At 39.4% G+C, this 16,190-nt stretch overlaps 1 long non-coding RNA gene across 1 annotated transcript; it reads right to left on the bottom strand.

Annotated features, from left to right (window-relative positions):
* Positions 1–1,712: 1,712 nt before the first annotated feature.
* On the bottom strand, positions 1,713–15,917 carry LOC116097390. Its single transcript, XR_004121398.1, has 4 exons — positions 15,578–15,917; positions 13,369–13,588; positions 4,430–4,507; positions 1,713–1,827 (listed from the first exon to the last, which is right to left on the bottom strand). It is a non-coding gene; the product is annotated as an uncharacterized LOC116097390 (long non-coding RNA).
* Between the last annotated feature and the right edge of the window lie 273 nt (positions 15,918–16,190).

The raw sequence follows: 16,190 nt of genomic DNA, 5'->3' as shown, positions 1-16,190 counted from the left end.
AGATCTCACTGTTCCTCACTTGGGAAAACACAGGCTGGGCCCTTATTACAGATTGTGTTCTGCCTCCCCTGAGTACCTTGCTCTGGCATCACAGAGGCATAATAGACAAGCAGCCCAACAATGCAGGAAGTGTGATTTTTGATTACAAAGAATTTCTCTTAAGTTTGCATTCTGAATCTCTTCCCCTCAAAACTCGGAAAAGCTAGTCAAAGGCCACATGCTGTTGCTGACACACACACAGAGTGTGGATAGTCTAGGGTAGGAGGGAAAAGGAGTGATGAGCATCCAGCTACCCATTGGAATGCCAAAGATAGAAAACCATCCCAACTGGTTAAGGCTGAAGCTGCTTTTAAAAATTTGTATATATGTCAAAATTGTAAAAGAAAGTTGTTGAGATGTTTGAGAAATAAGTTAGATAGGGAAAAAAGTGATTCATTAGAGGTCAGAGAAGGAATCTAGTTGACCCAGTCCTATTAACATTCAAGCAAATTACCTTCAGTTGAAAGCAGAGGTGGAGGGGAGAAGGGAAAAGGAAAGAAATTATCCTCCTACAATGTGCCTTAATTTCTGTGACATGCTTTGATTAAAACATTTTTATTACAAGTAAAATAAAACAAAAGAGAACCCTCATTTCCCAGCATTGTCTGTCTATGCACTTTAATTTTGATTTTGGTCAATGGTAAAGACACACACCTTCCATTTTCTTTTTAAATTTTTTGTTTCAGGTATTTTTTTTTTTTGCCAAATATAATAAAGTTCTATAGAAAAATGAAAGACGAGGAAAGAGATGCTTTTAAACACATGTCTAAAATCGCTGCCATATATTGACAATTTAGAAACATTGTCTTCCTTTCTCTGTGATTTGCTGTGTCAGAGGCAACAGAGACCATAGATGTGATGATTATGAAGGAAATCTTCACTGTGTTATGAAGGTGAAAACCCAAGAAGACATAAAAAACCATGAACAAACCATTCACCCTTCTATTTTCAGGGTGGAAGTAGTCCACCGGTCATTACAAATGTGTCTACCAAAAATTAATAAAGAATTTCAATAATTTAGATTTAATATTTCATAATGAGCCAATACTGACTGCCAATAATACAAACTAAACATATCTGTAAGAAAGTGTCTATTAAGCAAAATCATTGAAGATGGGACAGAGGTATAAACTAAAACATCATAATGGATTCAATTGGAATTATGGAATGAATAATAAATGATAATCTCTTACATATATAATAACTTTGATTTTAAAAAATTATATACATTTCATTATATAACAAAAATCAAGATACTTATCATTTCTCTTTATTCCTTTTCTTTATTTTCTTTACTCTCTCTTGCTCATTAAACTCCATCCTGTCTCCTCTTTCAGACTTTACCACCCACTTACCATGCCTTTGATAAAATCCCAAAACAGTTGGTATCATCCAATATTTTCACTACTACTTGACTGAAATAAATCCCTTTATTGTTCTTAAAAGACACTTATCAAAAAGAAAAAGTGCAAGTACTTTCAAAGCAATCCTCACTTATTTCTAATTCTGCAAATACTTATCCCCACACCAGCAGTGTTCAAGTGACAGAAACTCCGTCACTTCAAAAGGAGCCCCATTAGAAATTTGGCTTTCATGATCAGAGGTTTCGTTTTCATATACCCAGTGAATTCATAGTGCTTAATAATGCTTCATAACCTTCATTCACGATAATGTTGTTTCAATAATGTGCATTATCTTTTCATATCTTGAATGCATACTTTATTTAACTGGCTAAGTAATGAGATTCTTCACAAAGAATTGTTTGTTCTGTCCAAAGGCCAACTGGTACTGCAAAGGTTAAAGAGAGACACTATTAGAAACGAAGTTGTCAGTAAAATCTTCACATAATAAAATTAAAGGAGAAACAGATTCTGGGAAAGTATTTAATGAATTTATACGTATTGTGAAAATAATATGCATTCTAGTTTATGTGTTGCTTATGTTTTTTCAAGGTATAACAACCTATTGGTGATTCTCATCACTGCACCTATATTCCTTAACTGGCCTTTCTGGGAGTGGGGTAACACTATTTTTAATTGACACTAAATTGAACTCATTTATGAAATTATACCTAGTATCAAAATCAAAAGAAATAAAAAACTACAACAACAACAACCATAGAGCATATACAGCACATAGAAAGCAGTAGAAAAATGTCTAGAAACAATAATGTCAACTAGCCAGAAGGAGATATTACAAGATTTGTAGCAAAAAGGAATGAATGGGTTGAAATATATTGACATAAAAATCATTACAAAAAATGTTTAAAAGTTGATCATCCTAGCCTAGCACAACTCAACACTATAATTTACAGTTAATCCATTGTAGAAGAATATTAAAAGGCTTTATTTTCCATAATTAAACCTCTATATTTCTATATGAGCAGATAACCTTGCTTGTTCAATAAGAGCAAGGCAGCTCATTACATATACAGCCTCAAATCTACAACATGTTTCAGGCATCGTCTGTTCACACTGCATAGAATGAGTGTACGGGTAATATAAGGTGCATGGCTACATGTTTAAAGTTAAGGATACAGTGAAGTCACATGACATATCTCAGATCAACGCTGCCAAAACCAACTTAAAGTCATTACATATTAATTAAGGATTAATTCTGAATATGTAACATTCAGAAATGCACTTAGTATTGTCTATACTTTTGTAGCTTCCACATTAAGATAAAAAGGTGCCACATGGAATTTTGATCTATAATTTAAGAAGCTATGCTCTGGAGCAAGCCAAAAATGTGTCAGAATTCCAAGATGTAGAGGAGAAAAGGGCCTTCTTTACACAGATAAACACTGGAACAATGGGAAAGTTGAATACACAGTGTGTCCCTCTTCAAAGGAATGAGGTGTGTGTGTGTGTGTTTGTGTGTGTGTGTGTGTGTGTGTATGTGTGTGTGTGTGTGTGTATATGTGTGTGTGTGTATGTGTGTGTGTGTGTGTATGTGAGTGTGTGTATGTGTGTGTGTATGTGTGTGTGTGTATGTGTGTGTGTGTGTGTGTGTGTGTGTGTGTGTGTGTGTGTGTGTGTGTGTGTGTGTAGCTGTGTAGCTGCTCTTCCTGGAATGCCAAGAATGATGGAGTTCTACAACCTGGTGATCCTTTGCTGTCCAATGAGACAGGCTTTGTCTATATCTTCATAATTTACGTATCCAGGATTTACCTTTTCCCCTTAAAACCTTGAGCACTACTTTTAAGCCATAAAACCAATCCTTATGAGTGATATCACTTGTGCTTTACAACAGTCTAAGTGATTTCTGTGTTACCTTAGTTAGGGCCAGGGCAATTCTGACACTCAGGGATTATATTTGCCTCAGGTAAGCTCCCTAGATCCTAAACCTTGGGCACTCTGAATGAATGGCACCTATTCTTGTGAAAGAAGCCAGATGTACTTTGTAAAGAATCTCAATTTAAACATGCCTTAAACTGATGTGCACTTGTGGTTGAGTTAATTGTTATCTGAATCCTTTTTTTTCCAGCAAAACTGTTATGGTTTGGACTAGACTCTAGATGTCCTGGTCCAGCACCAGTTACAATAAAATCAAGGTGACATCATTTCTAAATAAAGGCCTGGAATTTCCCCCTTTCTTATTTTCTTAATTTCTTTTCCAGGATTTCCAGTTTATTCTAAGAATTCTCCAATATCATCTTTGTGGTATGTGTGTGTGTGTGTGTGTGTGTGTGTGTGTGTGTGCACATGAGCACACGTGCATGTGTGTGCTTGTATGTGTGTATTAACCAAATCCTATGTCATGGATAACCCTGACTAGCAGGCAAGAGGAGGAGCAGAGTGTTGGGCAGAGATGCAAGAAGGCCAGAATTTTTAAAATAGTGATTAAATCAGGGCTACAAAAGATGTTTAGATTAGCCAAGTGATAGAAAGTAGATTGGAATGACTGATTAGGGCTCATGAAAGACGATTCTGGATAATGATCTAAGGAAATAGCCTATGGCATTTATGGGAATTTGATTATACTTTCCCAAATAAATGTGAACATTGATAAAAATACTTTTAATGGCATATAAAACCAAAACTTTCTTAATTAAATTTCGATGGGAAATGAGAATAAGGGTCAAATCCTTGCTTTGTATTCTTGAAGGTCACCTCTATGAATCATTCTAAGAGGGAGAACATGTCAGTGAGCACATGTATGAATTCTACATCTGCATTTTAAACTGAAGAGCTTATAAAGAGCAGGTTTCTCTTGTTGGCTCCTGTGAGGAAGCAATATCCTACATGAGGACTTTATCCTGAGAACTTCAGACATGGGCTACAGTACAGAAACTTTGAGAAATCCTTACTAGTGCTGTCTCGTCAGGACTTAGTTGAAGATCAAAATAGTATTTATATATCCCATACATTGAAAAGCTGATTTCATTTACCAGAAATGTGAAACTGATGTGTTTATTTCTAATTTTCCTTCTTCTGGTCTTGATTTTCAAGGTGTCAGTCAATGCTGGCTAAAGTAAGGGAGGAAATAAGTCAGAATACACATGAATCCAAACAGCCCCCACTCTCTGTTGCAGGCACTTAGCCTGAAATATCACAAATGGGACAAGATGAGAAGCAGGGAAGTAATGGTCCATAGCGATATTTTATCACATTGAGAGATGAAAAGGAATTAAAAACTTGGGAGAGTTGTCTGACTTGTTGGAAACATACATAAGGAATTTGTTCTCAAGTGTGTTGAAATGGTAGCATGAAAAAAATAAAAGTCATATTCTACTTCCAGCTGATTCAATAAAGTCCAGATGATTCAATAAAGAACCTAAAGGTAGAGACGGAAGCAGAAGGAAAAGAACAGATGTAAGAGATTTGAGAGATAATTTGTTCAGATGATGACTGATTGGGCTGGAGAGATGGCTCAGCAGTTAAGAGCACTGACTGTTCTTCCAGAGGTCCTGAGCTCAATTCCCAGCAACCACATGGTGGCTCACAATCATCTGTAGTGGGATCCGATGCCCTCTTCTGGTGTGTCTGAAGACAGCTACACAATTTATAAATATAAAAGTAAGGATGTCTGAAAAGTCATAAGGAATCATATTATTAACCATCTTCCTAAAATATCATATATATATATGGAGAGAGAGAGAGATGCAAATATAGATATATACTTTAAATTAAAATTTTCTATCAGGCCCCTCACCCAGAAGGTAAGGAGGTGAATGACATGGGGGATCAGGTGTGGAAAGGAGGGCTGGGAATTAGATCAGAAATCAGTGTGAGATATCTTTGGGACTGCCTGTAGACCTGGTAGAGAGAGGCTCTAGAGACTGTAAGCAGATGACTCCCACCAGCTAGGGATATGGATCCTGAAGTAGCCACCTCCTATAGTGAAGAGTGAACTTCTATTAGAGGGAGAGGGACATCAACCTACCCATAAGATTTTTGATCCAAATTTTGTCCTGCTTACAAGATGTACAGGCATGACAATGGAGCAGAGATTGAGGGAATGGCTAACCAATGACTGGCCCGACTTGAGACCTATCCCATGGGCAAAACCCACCCCCTGACACTATTAATGATATTCCATTATGCTTGCAGACAGGAGCCTGGCATAACTGTTTCCTAAGAGGCCTCATCTAGTAGCAGATGTAAACAGATGCAGAGACCAGTAGCTAAACATCAGACTGACCTGGACAGGGAAGAGTGTTGTTGGAGACTTAGGGAAGGATTGAGTGAGCTAAAATGTCAAGGACACCACAAGAAAATCTACAGAGTTAACTAATCTGGGCCCATGGGGGCTCACAAACACTGAACCACCAACCAAAGAGCCTGCTGGAGCTGGACCTAGGTCCTCTACTCATTTGTAGATGTGTAGCTTGATCTTCATGTTATTCTCCTAACAATTGTTTAAGAGGCTGTCTTTGACTCTGTGCCCTGCCATTGGATCCCCTTCCTATAGCTGGACTGCCAGGTTAGGCCTCAGTGGGAAAGGATATGCTTAGTCCTGCTTCAAATTTATGTCTCAGGGAGGGATGGTACCCAAGGGGGTCTTCCCCTTCTCTGAAGAAAAGGGAAGGTTATAATGGTAGGATGGATTTGTATGTGAGGGCCTGGGAGGAAAGAATGGAGCAGAGATGCTGTCAGAATGTATAGTGAATAAATTAATGAAAAATGATTTTAAAAAGACTAAAAATAATTCCCATCAGGTCTGACAGGGCTCTGCCATGCACCATAGACTACCTAACAAAATCCCCAACACCATGCTTAAAAAAACTTTTTTCACTTGTAGATCAGGGTTGTTAGATTGTTAGAGGCTTTCAAAACATTATAGGCTATTGTTACTATCCTTGATTGTTTCCCAGATGTGGAAAAGTGAGTTCCTATTGGTGAAGACATGTACACCTCAGACACAGAGTCAAGAGCCCTCTTAATTGGATCTGACCTGAAAGCCTTCTTCCTGAGGATTGATTTTCATGGTACCTGTCTTAGTCAGGGTTTCTATTCCTGTACAAACATCATGACCAAGAAGCAAGTTGGGGAGGAACTTATTTACTTCCACATTGCTGTTGATCACCAGAGGAAGTCAGGACTGAACTCATGCAGGTCAGGAAGCAGGGGATAATGCAGAGGCCATGGAGGGATATTCTTTACTGGCTTGCTTCCCCTGGCTTGCTCAGCCTGCTCTCTTATAGAATCCAAGACTTCCAGACCAGGGATGGCACCACCCACAGGGGGCCCTACCCCCTTGATCACTAGTTGAGAAAATGCCCCACAGCTGGATCTCATGGAGGCACTTCCCCAACTGAAGCTCCCTTCTCTGTGATAACTCCAGCCTGTGTCAAGTTGGCACACAAAACCATCCAGTACAGTACCAGAAGGTGCTATGCAAGCTTTCAAAGAAATGAAACATCTAATACTCCTACCCAAAGCAGATGCCTGGGAACTGTATGGTGCCACCTAAAGGGGCAATTCTCAAATTTGGACTTAAGGTCTACTCAATAAGAGGAAATTTATTCCTGGTAATGGATACCTAGTCAACTGCTCAGAACTATTGAAGTAGTGGGTTTTGGAGAAGAATCAACAACTTCCACCTTTCTAAGGAAGCATAATCATAAGTACATTGTAGACATTTATCTTTATATTCACACATAAGTGTAGTTCTCAACCCTCACCAAGAAACTTTGCAATGGATAGATAGCAGTACAGAAAACCACAAACATTCAAAATGCAGAGTTCCTGATCCTAGTTTCAACTACTCATACATTTACAACAAAGCTTCTGAAACTGAGGCTCAGGGATCATTCTGGAGAGGGGAAAGGACGATTGTGCGATCCAGGACAACAAGGTGTTGTGAAACTGTGTCCTAGAGGAGTCAGACAAATCACGTGTATGAAGTTTCACCAATATGACAGCTTAAATATGACCCAAACTAGGACAATAGATATGTTAACACTGAAAGGGGAAAGTTCATGAGGATTCAGTCCTGGACAAAGAAGTACCAACAACTAAAGAAGGCTGAGATCTGAAGAAATTATCTTCCAAAGGGAAAAGCACACCAATTAGTATATGTGTTTGTGTGTGTGTGTGTGTGTGTGTGTTTGTTTGTGTGTTCATGTGCATGAGTGTGCATGCCTGTGTTGTGTGTGTGTGTATGTGTATAATACACACATCTCTAGCTATATCTACATCTATATCTATACAATAAGAATAACTAAAAGAAAAATAGACCATTAATTAAAATAGTGCAAGTGAGGTACATGAGAGGATTTGGAGGAGGAATGAAGAAGGAAGGGATAAATCACATGATTATATAATACTCTCAAAATAACAACAAAAACAACAGTAACAGAAAGAACAAACAAACAAACGAAAACATGGAGCAGTCCAATGACTAGAAAGATAATAGAGGATTCAGAATTGTGGTGCAGACACCACGGTGGAGACTACTGACCCATTCCCATCTCATGACCATGCTGAGGTCCTGGCCTGTGCTTCCAATGAGGGTCATATCTGGGCCCATGCCTCTGCAGCAATGGGAGTCTGTTACCACCAAAGGTCTGGCAGATGTCCCTGGTCTGGGCTGCTGTCTAAAGCCATATAAATGATGAGAACTGTACAGAGATAGCCCCATACTTCTCATGGGATTGTAGGAGAGCAGGCCTTGAAGGTGTGAGAACAGAACTGGCCTGGCCCTTCGCCAGCTGAAGGCTTGGGAGAGAGGCCCATGCATCTGGCCTGTGAAACATAATAGTGCAGGTTAGGGTTGTGGGGGTGTAGGTGTAGGCCCAAGGGCACAAGGGCAGGAGAGTTGCCTTTGCCACTTGCCAGCTATGGCACTGGATGAGCTAGCCAGCCAAGGCCATGCTGAAGAGCTTGCCCTGGTGGTATGGATGCTGGAGAGTTGGCAGGCTGACCAGCACCCAGAGCCAAATCCAGAGCCAAATCCAGAGTTTTGAGTTAGCCCACCTCAACATCTATCCCATCTCTGATCTGCTGGGGCACATGAAGGGGTCAGTCCTGCAGAACCAAAACTGCAGGATCTCCATGACACAGGCCACAACAGTATATCCAAGAGGAGTCCTGGAGAGACTCCAGTACGATCATGAAGCAGAAGCCAGAGGCTTTGAACCAGACCAAAAACTCATTGCAATGAAAATTTGTAAGTAAAGTATGGACAAAAGGGTTTACTGTAGAGCACACTGTTACACACCAGAGCTTTCACAAGCTGTTTTTTCTTTTGATTTTGAGGGGAGCTTTCAAGAGCAGTTATAAAGGAACAGGCAGATGAGTGGGATTGGTTGAAAGATGAGAAATTCATAAAGAATCAATAAAATGTTAAAAAAAAAACTGTGGAGAGAGATATGAGGAGATACCCCAAATCATTTATTCTCAGCATTTACACACATGAGTAAGCTCACCATCCCTCAAACATATACACACACAGTTTTCCAGTTCTTAAAATGTTTAAAAAGTTATTTTGATAAAGTAGGAGACTGAAAAGGAATCTGTGTAGATCAGACTGACCTCACAGTTGGTCTGTAGCTGAGAGTAACTTTGAAATCCTAATCTTTGTGACTCAGTCTCTCAATTTTGGTATTATAAATACACACTATCAATTTCTCCCCAAATCCAGGAATTTGGTTGCATGCGTGCATGCATGAGTGTGTGTGTGTGTGTGTGTGTGTGTGTGTATGTGTGAGCATGTGTGTGCATGTGGACATGCTTACATGTACACATTTGATTATACAGTTGACAAGTTGGTTGTCCCTTTCTACAATGTAGGACTCACTAGTTTCACTACAAATTAAAAACATAACATAATTCTCCCATTTGAACAGCTACGTGTCAAGAATATTAATAATATTATACTATGAACCATGTTTAGATCTTAATCATATCACATTGTATCACCTAAATCCCTCAATTTGTGCATAATGCATGAAATAGTTTCATAATTTTTTAATCTATAAGGTCATATCAACTTTCAGTCATCATAGAGAACACATTGAAACATGGATTGTTTTTTTGTATTTCCACATCAGACTTTTCTTTCATTGCTTACTAGCATTTGTGAGTAATTATCTAATTGCCTCAATAAATGAGACCCTCCTGATGCAGCGATGTGTGTCAAGAACATGATCAATTTGCAACACAGAGGATGCAGAACTAATGTGTAAATAGCAAACATAATGAATAACTAAAATTATGCTTAATAATTTTCTTTGCAGCTTGCTAAAATTTCTTTGTGCTTCGGTGAACATATTACAAGTATGAAAGCAAGCACAGAACCTTGAGCAATGCTACGAAAAAGTAAGTGTATGACTCGTTCCTCACTTTCTCAAGATTGACATGCAGCCTGCTGCACTAAAGAGGCCCCTCCTTTCCCTCTTTTAAGAAGCCAGGGCAATGATATCATAACCATACTATCCTTACAGAAGAAATCATGCTGATAGCATTTCTATGGGAAGTTGACAGAAATGTATAGTAGTGTCCTGAAATCTAGTGTTTTCTTATATGTCAGGCATCAACAGAAAGCAAGTGTTAGATTCCGTATAAGAATACTACACTTAAATCTGTGTCAGTTTCTACCTACGTTACCTTGGTTAAGCCATTTAATATTTTGGTTTTCTCATTATCAGGACCACAGTACCTGGGCCATAGGACTATTGATTGATTTAGAGTTTAGCCATTAGATATTTGTCAAATATCTGCTGCTTTCTCAGATGCCTTGAGAAACCCTGGGCATTCATAAATGGTAAAAAGATAGGTTCATATCTACTTGAAGCTCATATTCAAATGGGGAAAATAGACATTTCTCAACCAATGAACTCTGTGACACACTTTCTATAGAGCAACTTATATCCTATCATAATTTTATGTTTTAAGGAATGTTATGGTTCACATGTACAAAATATATGATATTATCATAGATGGTACTTAAAATATGAGATATTCATTTTCTGTGTTTGAATTTATTCAGTACCTTTCTTGTGGGAATAATAATAATATCTGTCATGCTATATTCTTTCACATACATAGTATGGTACATTCACTTCACAAAGTTTACGTACTTTGTTTTCATAGATTCAGAGGGTTAGTCTATTAGAATTAAAGTGAATATTTTGCAGAGTAGGCAATATAATTATAGTAGAGGTTAATTGTATGATCCTTTACTGCTTATGAGGTTATGAAATGTATTCTTATGAGCTACCAGTATCTGAGAGTGAAAAGATGATCAAGACCCATTTTTTAACTTTTAACTACGTAATCAAACCAAAGCAATAGAGGATGGATACTAAAATTTAAATAATGAAAATAAATATGGATTTTATGTACAAGAGACAACATGTGAATTATCCCCTCCCTTTTATTGTCTTTTTATGTGTCTACATCTGTGATGTGCATGCATGTATGTACATGTGTTCACATATGTGGGCATGAGTGTATGTGTGTGCATGCATGTGTGCGTGCGTGCTTATGTGTGTGTGTCTGTGTATGCAGGCCTAAGGTTGGCATCATAACCCCTCTTTAATTTTTCTACCATTTTCTTTGAGATAGAGTCTCTCATTCAAATCCAAAGTTCAAAGAGAATAGAAATACTGCCATTACATAGCTCCAGGGATCTTATCTCTTTCTTATAAAGCTGGAATTACAAGTGAGCTGCCATGCACACATGCCATTTACATGGGCTCTGGGTATCAGAACTGCTGAGCCATCTTCACAGCCCTATACTCTTTGAAGTCCAGTCATGTGTGTTTTGTCACTTAGTCTTGACTCCTGTAGAGTCAGGAAAACATGCTATACATACACAAGGATTTAAATTAATTTTATTGATTATTTTATTTACTCATATTTCAAACGTTATCCCCTAGTTAAACTCCCTATCCCCTCCCCCATACCTCTTGCTTCTATGAGGATTCTCCCCAACCCACCTCAGCACCCTATCATTCCCATATGCTGAGTCATCAAACCTCCACAGGACCAAGAGTTTTCCCTACCATTGATGCCAGATAAGGCCATCTTCTGTTACATATGCAGCTGGACCCATGGGTCCCTCCATGTGTACGCTTTCATTGGTGTTTTAGTCCTGGGAGCTTTCAGGTGTCTAGTTGGTTGATATTGTTGTTCTTCCTGTGGGGTTGCTAACCCCTTCAGCTCCTTCATCCTTTCCATAACTCTTCCATGCTTAGTTTGATGGTTGGATGCAGGTATCTACATCTATATTTGTCAGGCTCTGACATAGACCCACAGGGGACAGTTATACCGGGCTTCTGTCAGCAAGCACTTCTTGGCATCAGCAATAGTGTCTAGATTTGGTGACAGCAAATGGAATGGATCCCTAAGTGGGGCAGTCACTGGATGGCCTTTCCTTCAGTATTTGCTTCACTCTTTATCCCTGCATTTCCTTTTGACAGGAAGAACTATAAATTAATATTTTTGAGGTGGGTGGGTGGCCCCATCTCTCACCAGGAGCCATGCCTATCCACTGGATATGGTTTCTACAGATTCTCTCTACCCTTTGTGCATTATTTTGGTCAATGTCATCCCTGTTGGGTCCTGGGAACGTCTTGGGTCCCTGACATCTGGAACTTTCTAGTGGCTACCCCCACCTGCTACATACTACCATTCAATTTCCTGATCCTTTATACTTCTTCCCTGTCACCTCTCACACCTAATCCTGACCCCCCTTTCCTGTCCCCTTCTCTCTCCCCGCTGTTTGCTTATTAAATCAATGTTAGAAACATGGATTCATCTGCTTGAAATATTTAAAAAATTTATAGTTTTACTATTTTTATATTTAAAATTGTGAGGTATTTGCTCTCATAAAAAGCTTTACATATTTTAAAAGTGCATATATCATTGAGATTTACTACATTTGCTGTATTAAACCAAACAACTTTGAATATTTGGTATATTCCTGCCTCTCTTGACTTGCTCCTTTCATTTCTAGGGGTGCACACAGACTTAGCATTTTGAGTTAGATGCTTGTCACTCTCTGACCTGCTCTTATAGTTTTCTGTCACTGATGTCTCCCACACAGAATGTACAGAAATATTCTGAAAAAAATGTACTGTCAGTATTTTTCAGCCTTATTCCTATGCTAGTTTTAGACATATAGATTCTTCTAATTGTTAAGTCAATGTAGATTTTGATTGTAATTCTTTTTCTTTATTGTCAGGCAGGTACATCTAGTAGATATTTGGTTTCATTTGTTTTCTAGTACCTAAAAATAAAATAATAATCTTATATACATCTTCTTTGCTAATTGGAGAAATTGTCTATACTATATTTATAGAGGTAGAATTTCATGATTTATAGGTCACACATATCTTCAGGTTGTCAACATATCAAACTTTAATTTTTTTCTTTACTGTCTCATTTGGCAGTGCAGAAGAATAGTGTGTAAATTTTAAGATTTTTTTTATCAGATAAACTATGGCATTTTATTCACTTTAACTTTCCTGAATAGCTAGTAAAGTATAATCTCATACATATTAGCCATTTGAGTCATAGTTTGTGAGTTGCCTACTCAGACTCTGTCATATTGTTCCATTGGCTTGCTTGCCTTTCAATCATCTTGACATTTCTTGTTTCAACCTTCATAATTATCAAAGTCATTTTCTGTTGTTTAACCTTCCTAAAACCTACTGGTAACCTATTGGTGGAATGGTGGTACAAAGGATATGGGAGTAGCCAACCAATTTTTAAAATTTAATATCCACTTTATGAAATGGAATCTATACCTGTCATCAGTAACATAACCAAGAACCTGAGACTAAATAGGCCATAGACCCTAGAGGAAAAACTATTGCTAGTATTCTGCTAACGGATCATGTCAATAAAATGACTCCTAATGACTTACTGTTACACTTACATATCAGAGCATCACTTAACCATCATCAGAGAAACTTCTTCTTGTAGTAGATGGGAATTAATACAGAGACCCGCAACTGGACAACGTGCAGCAAGTAAGAGAGTGTGGAGCACTCAATCCTAAGCGGGATGTCTTTCTCAAGTCCCTCCTGTCAAGTCCCTCCTTACGATTCTGAGCAGAGTCGGCAGAAAGATTGTAAGAGCCAGATGGATAGATGGCCCTATGGAAAAAAAGGCTTTTACATACAAGACTGACACACAGATGCACTTACAGAGATTGTGTCAACACATAGAAGAAACAGACAAATAGGTTGAAACAGACAAACTTCAATCACTGAGAAAGGAGAATGGACCCAAAATACCACTGCTAACCAAGAAACTATTTGCAATTAGCATCTTCTTGTGGGTTAAAATGGTGGCTTGCTTCAAGCTACCACAAGGCTAGGGTCACTCATGGAGGCGGGCATCCCAAGCAGCCTCTGGGGATGGGGATGCATTCTGAGGTCCCCAGGGAACCTGCGGGAGCTGGCTTGGACACTTGGGCACCACAGATGCCACTGGGTGCCATGGAAAAGCTGAGAACAGAATGTCGGCCAGCAGGCTGTCTCTAGCCCAGAGCCGAGGGGAAAAGGGGCAGGAGGAGGAATTCTGGCGGTTCTTGAAGGGAAGAGAGTGTCTCTGGCTTGCTCCAGCAGTTTGGGTTGGTGGAAACCGTGGATTGGAGCACAGAGAATCCTCCTGAGGGAGATTAGACATGGCTCTTTAGTGAAGGCCTGCTATGGCCACGTGAAGAGGCGGGGGGGAAAGGAATGTGGGGGGTGGACAAGATGGCAAGTGAGAGAGGCAAGAGAGTAAGAGAGTAAGAGAGGGAGGAAAGAGCAAGCAGCTCCTTTTATAGTAGGTCAGGTCTACCTGGCTATTGCCAGGTAACTGTGGAGAAGAACATACATAGCTATGGCCAAGTAACTGTAGGGGTGGAGTCCAGAGAGAATACCAGGGGCTTTGGCCATTGCCCTACATGACTGATGGCCACAGGATTGTGGAGCTGAGGCCTCCTGTCAGGAGCCTGGTGTCTGGAAGCTTAGCAAATGGCCTTCCCTCCTTTGCAGGAACACCTGCTGGGTCTTCAGGGTTTAAACCTAGCTTGACCAGAAAATAGGCTACCTTTCACAGACCCATATATTCTAGGAATGGAAAAATTTAGGTTTTTTCCAACTGACTGTATACTATAATTATAGAGCGGTGGATTTTTGTGTGTGTGTGTGTGTGTGTGTGTGTGTGTGTGTGTATGTGTGTGTGCGCGTGCGCTTGCGTTTTGTTTGAGGGGTTTTGTTTGTTTTGCTTTTCTTTTTGTTTCAGGGAGAAATGATATGAAGCTGAATGGGTAGAGCATTAGTAATGATATGGGATAAGTTGGTGTAGGAGAATGACTATAAACAAAACATATACCATGAATACATTTTAAAATAAAAGCTAAAAATTAAACAAAATATCTTGCTGACTTTTTTTTGTTTCTATACTATTAATATAATTATTTTGAATCTCATATTTTTCTTTTCTTTTATTTGTGCATGTGGTTGCTAGCTTATTGAAATAAGTATTTAAAACATACAGATTTTGGCAGCAGAAATACAAAAATACCAGAAACTATAGTGTATTTTAAGTGTTAAGAGGATATAATTACAAATTTAAGTTTTTTAATTGGTTCAATAATATTTTCAGAGGCAAAACGTGGATCCTACCAGCTATTTAAAGACTAAGAGAATTTAAAAACAAACCCTAAACTAAAACCCAAGAAGGTAGTAAAAGCATAAGGACACACGAGATTGATGCTGTGATTCAAACATCTGCTACAGGACTGGAGATTTGGCCAAGTTAAGAACACTTGTAAAAGAACCAGAGTTCGATCCCCAGAACCCACTTGGAGGTGCACCACCTCCTCAGGCGCCAAACTCACATGTGGTGCACTGATGTACAAGCAGGCAAAAGAGCCATACTCATAAAAATAATAAAAAAAAATGTAGAAAGTCTACTTTAAAAGAAATTTCAATTAAACATTGATGTGAGGAAAATGATTTCTATACCCACAATTTGCCTTTTCTTGGGTCAGTGATTACTTCTTCCAGACTTTTATCATTCTCCAGGTTCTTCGCCCCCCACCCCTTTTTGTTGTTTGCTTCGGGCTTTGTGTCCTGGGGGTGGCTCCACACCTTTAAGGCCTGGGTAAAGCTGGAGCCAAAGCCTCATGGAGGTGGAGCCTTGGGGATCAGTGCCTTCTGATGTGATTAAATCCTTCCAGCTTTGGGTTCAGTCTCTTCGGAACATACTGGGTTTTGTCTGTTGAGCGATCTCCCTCTGTACCAGCAAGCAGTTTTGGGTGAAATCACCAAGGTTGCTTATTAGACTTCTTCTGTGTCTTAAACTGTGGCCTCTTCTTAGAACTACTGCTTCTGCCTAGGTCAGACTCTTGCAGGGGCTCCTCAGCTGTCTGCCTTCAGCTCTTCCTCAGTCATGCATGCTCCTTACTGTTACAGATCTGGTGATTTCAACCGTTTTTTTCTCCTGTGCAATGCCCTCGCTCCCTACTGAAGCGGAGGTGTCTTCCTGAGGTCTGACTTATGCCCATCAGTGATCCACCCTTGGACGATCTTCCAGTTTTTAGCTGCCCACGGGCTCCATATCTTTCTCTTTATGGCTCTAGATACACTTTCACTTTCCTGCCCAACACTAAGTGCCCTTGCTGAGCCCTTGAGCTCCTGCCCTCAGCCCACTGAGTCTCACATCGCCTTCCGTTAACCCCCGAACTGGTTAGCGCAAGAGCCC

Source organism: Mastomys coucha, unplaced genomic scaffold, assembly GCF_008632895.1.
Source record: "Mastomys coucha isolate ucsf_1 unplaced genomic scaffold, UCSF_Mcou_1 pScaffold19, whole genome shotgun sequence".
NCBI classification, from domain to species: Eukaryota; Metazoa; Chordata; class Mammalia; order Rodentia; family Muridae; genus Mastomys; species Mastomys coucha.
The sequence above is the reverse complement of the archived record's forward strand: the minus strand, read 5'-3'. Positions and strand labels throughout refer to the sequence as shown.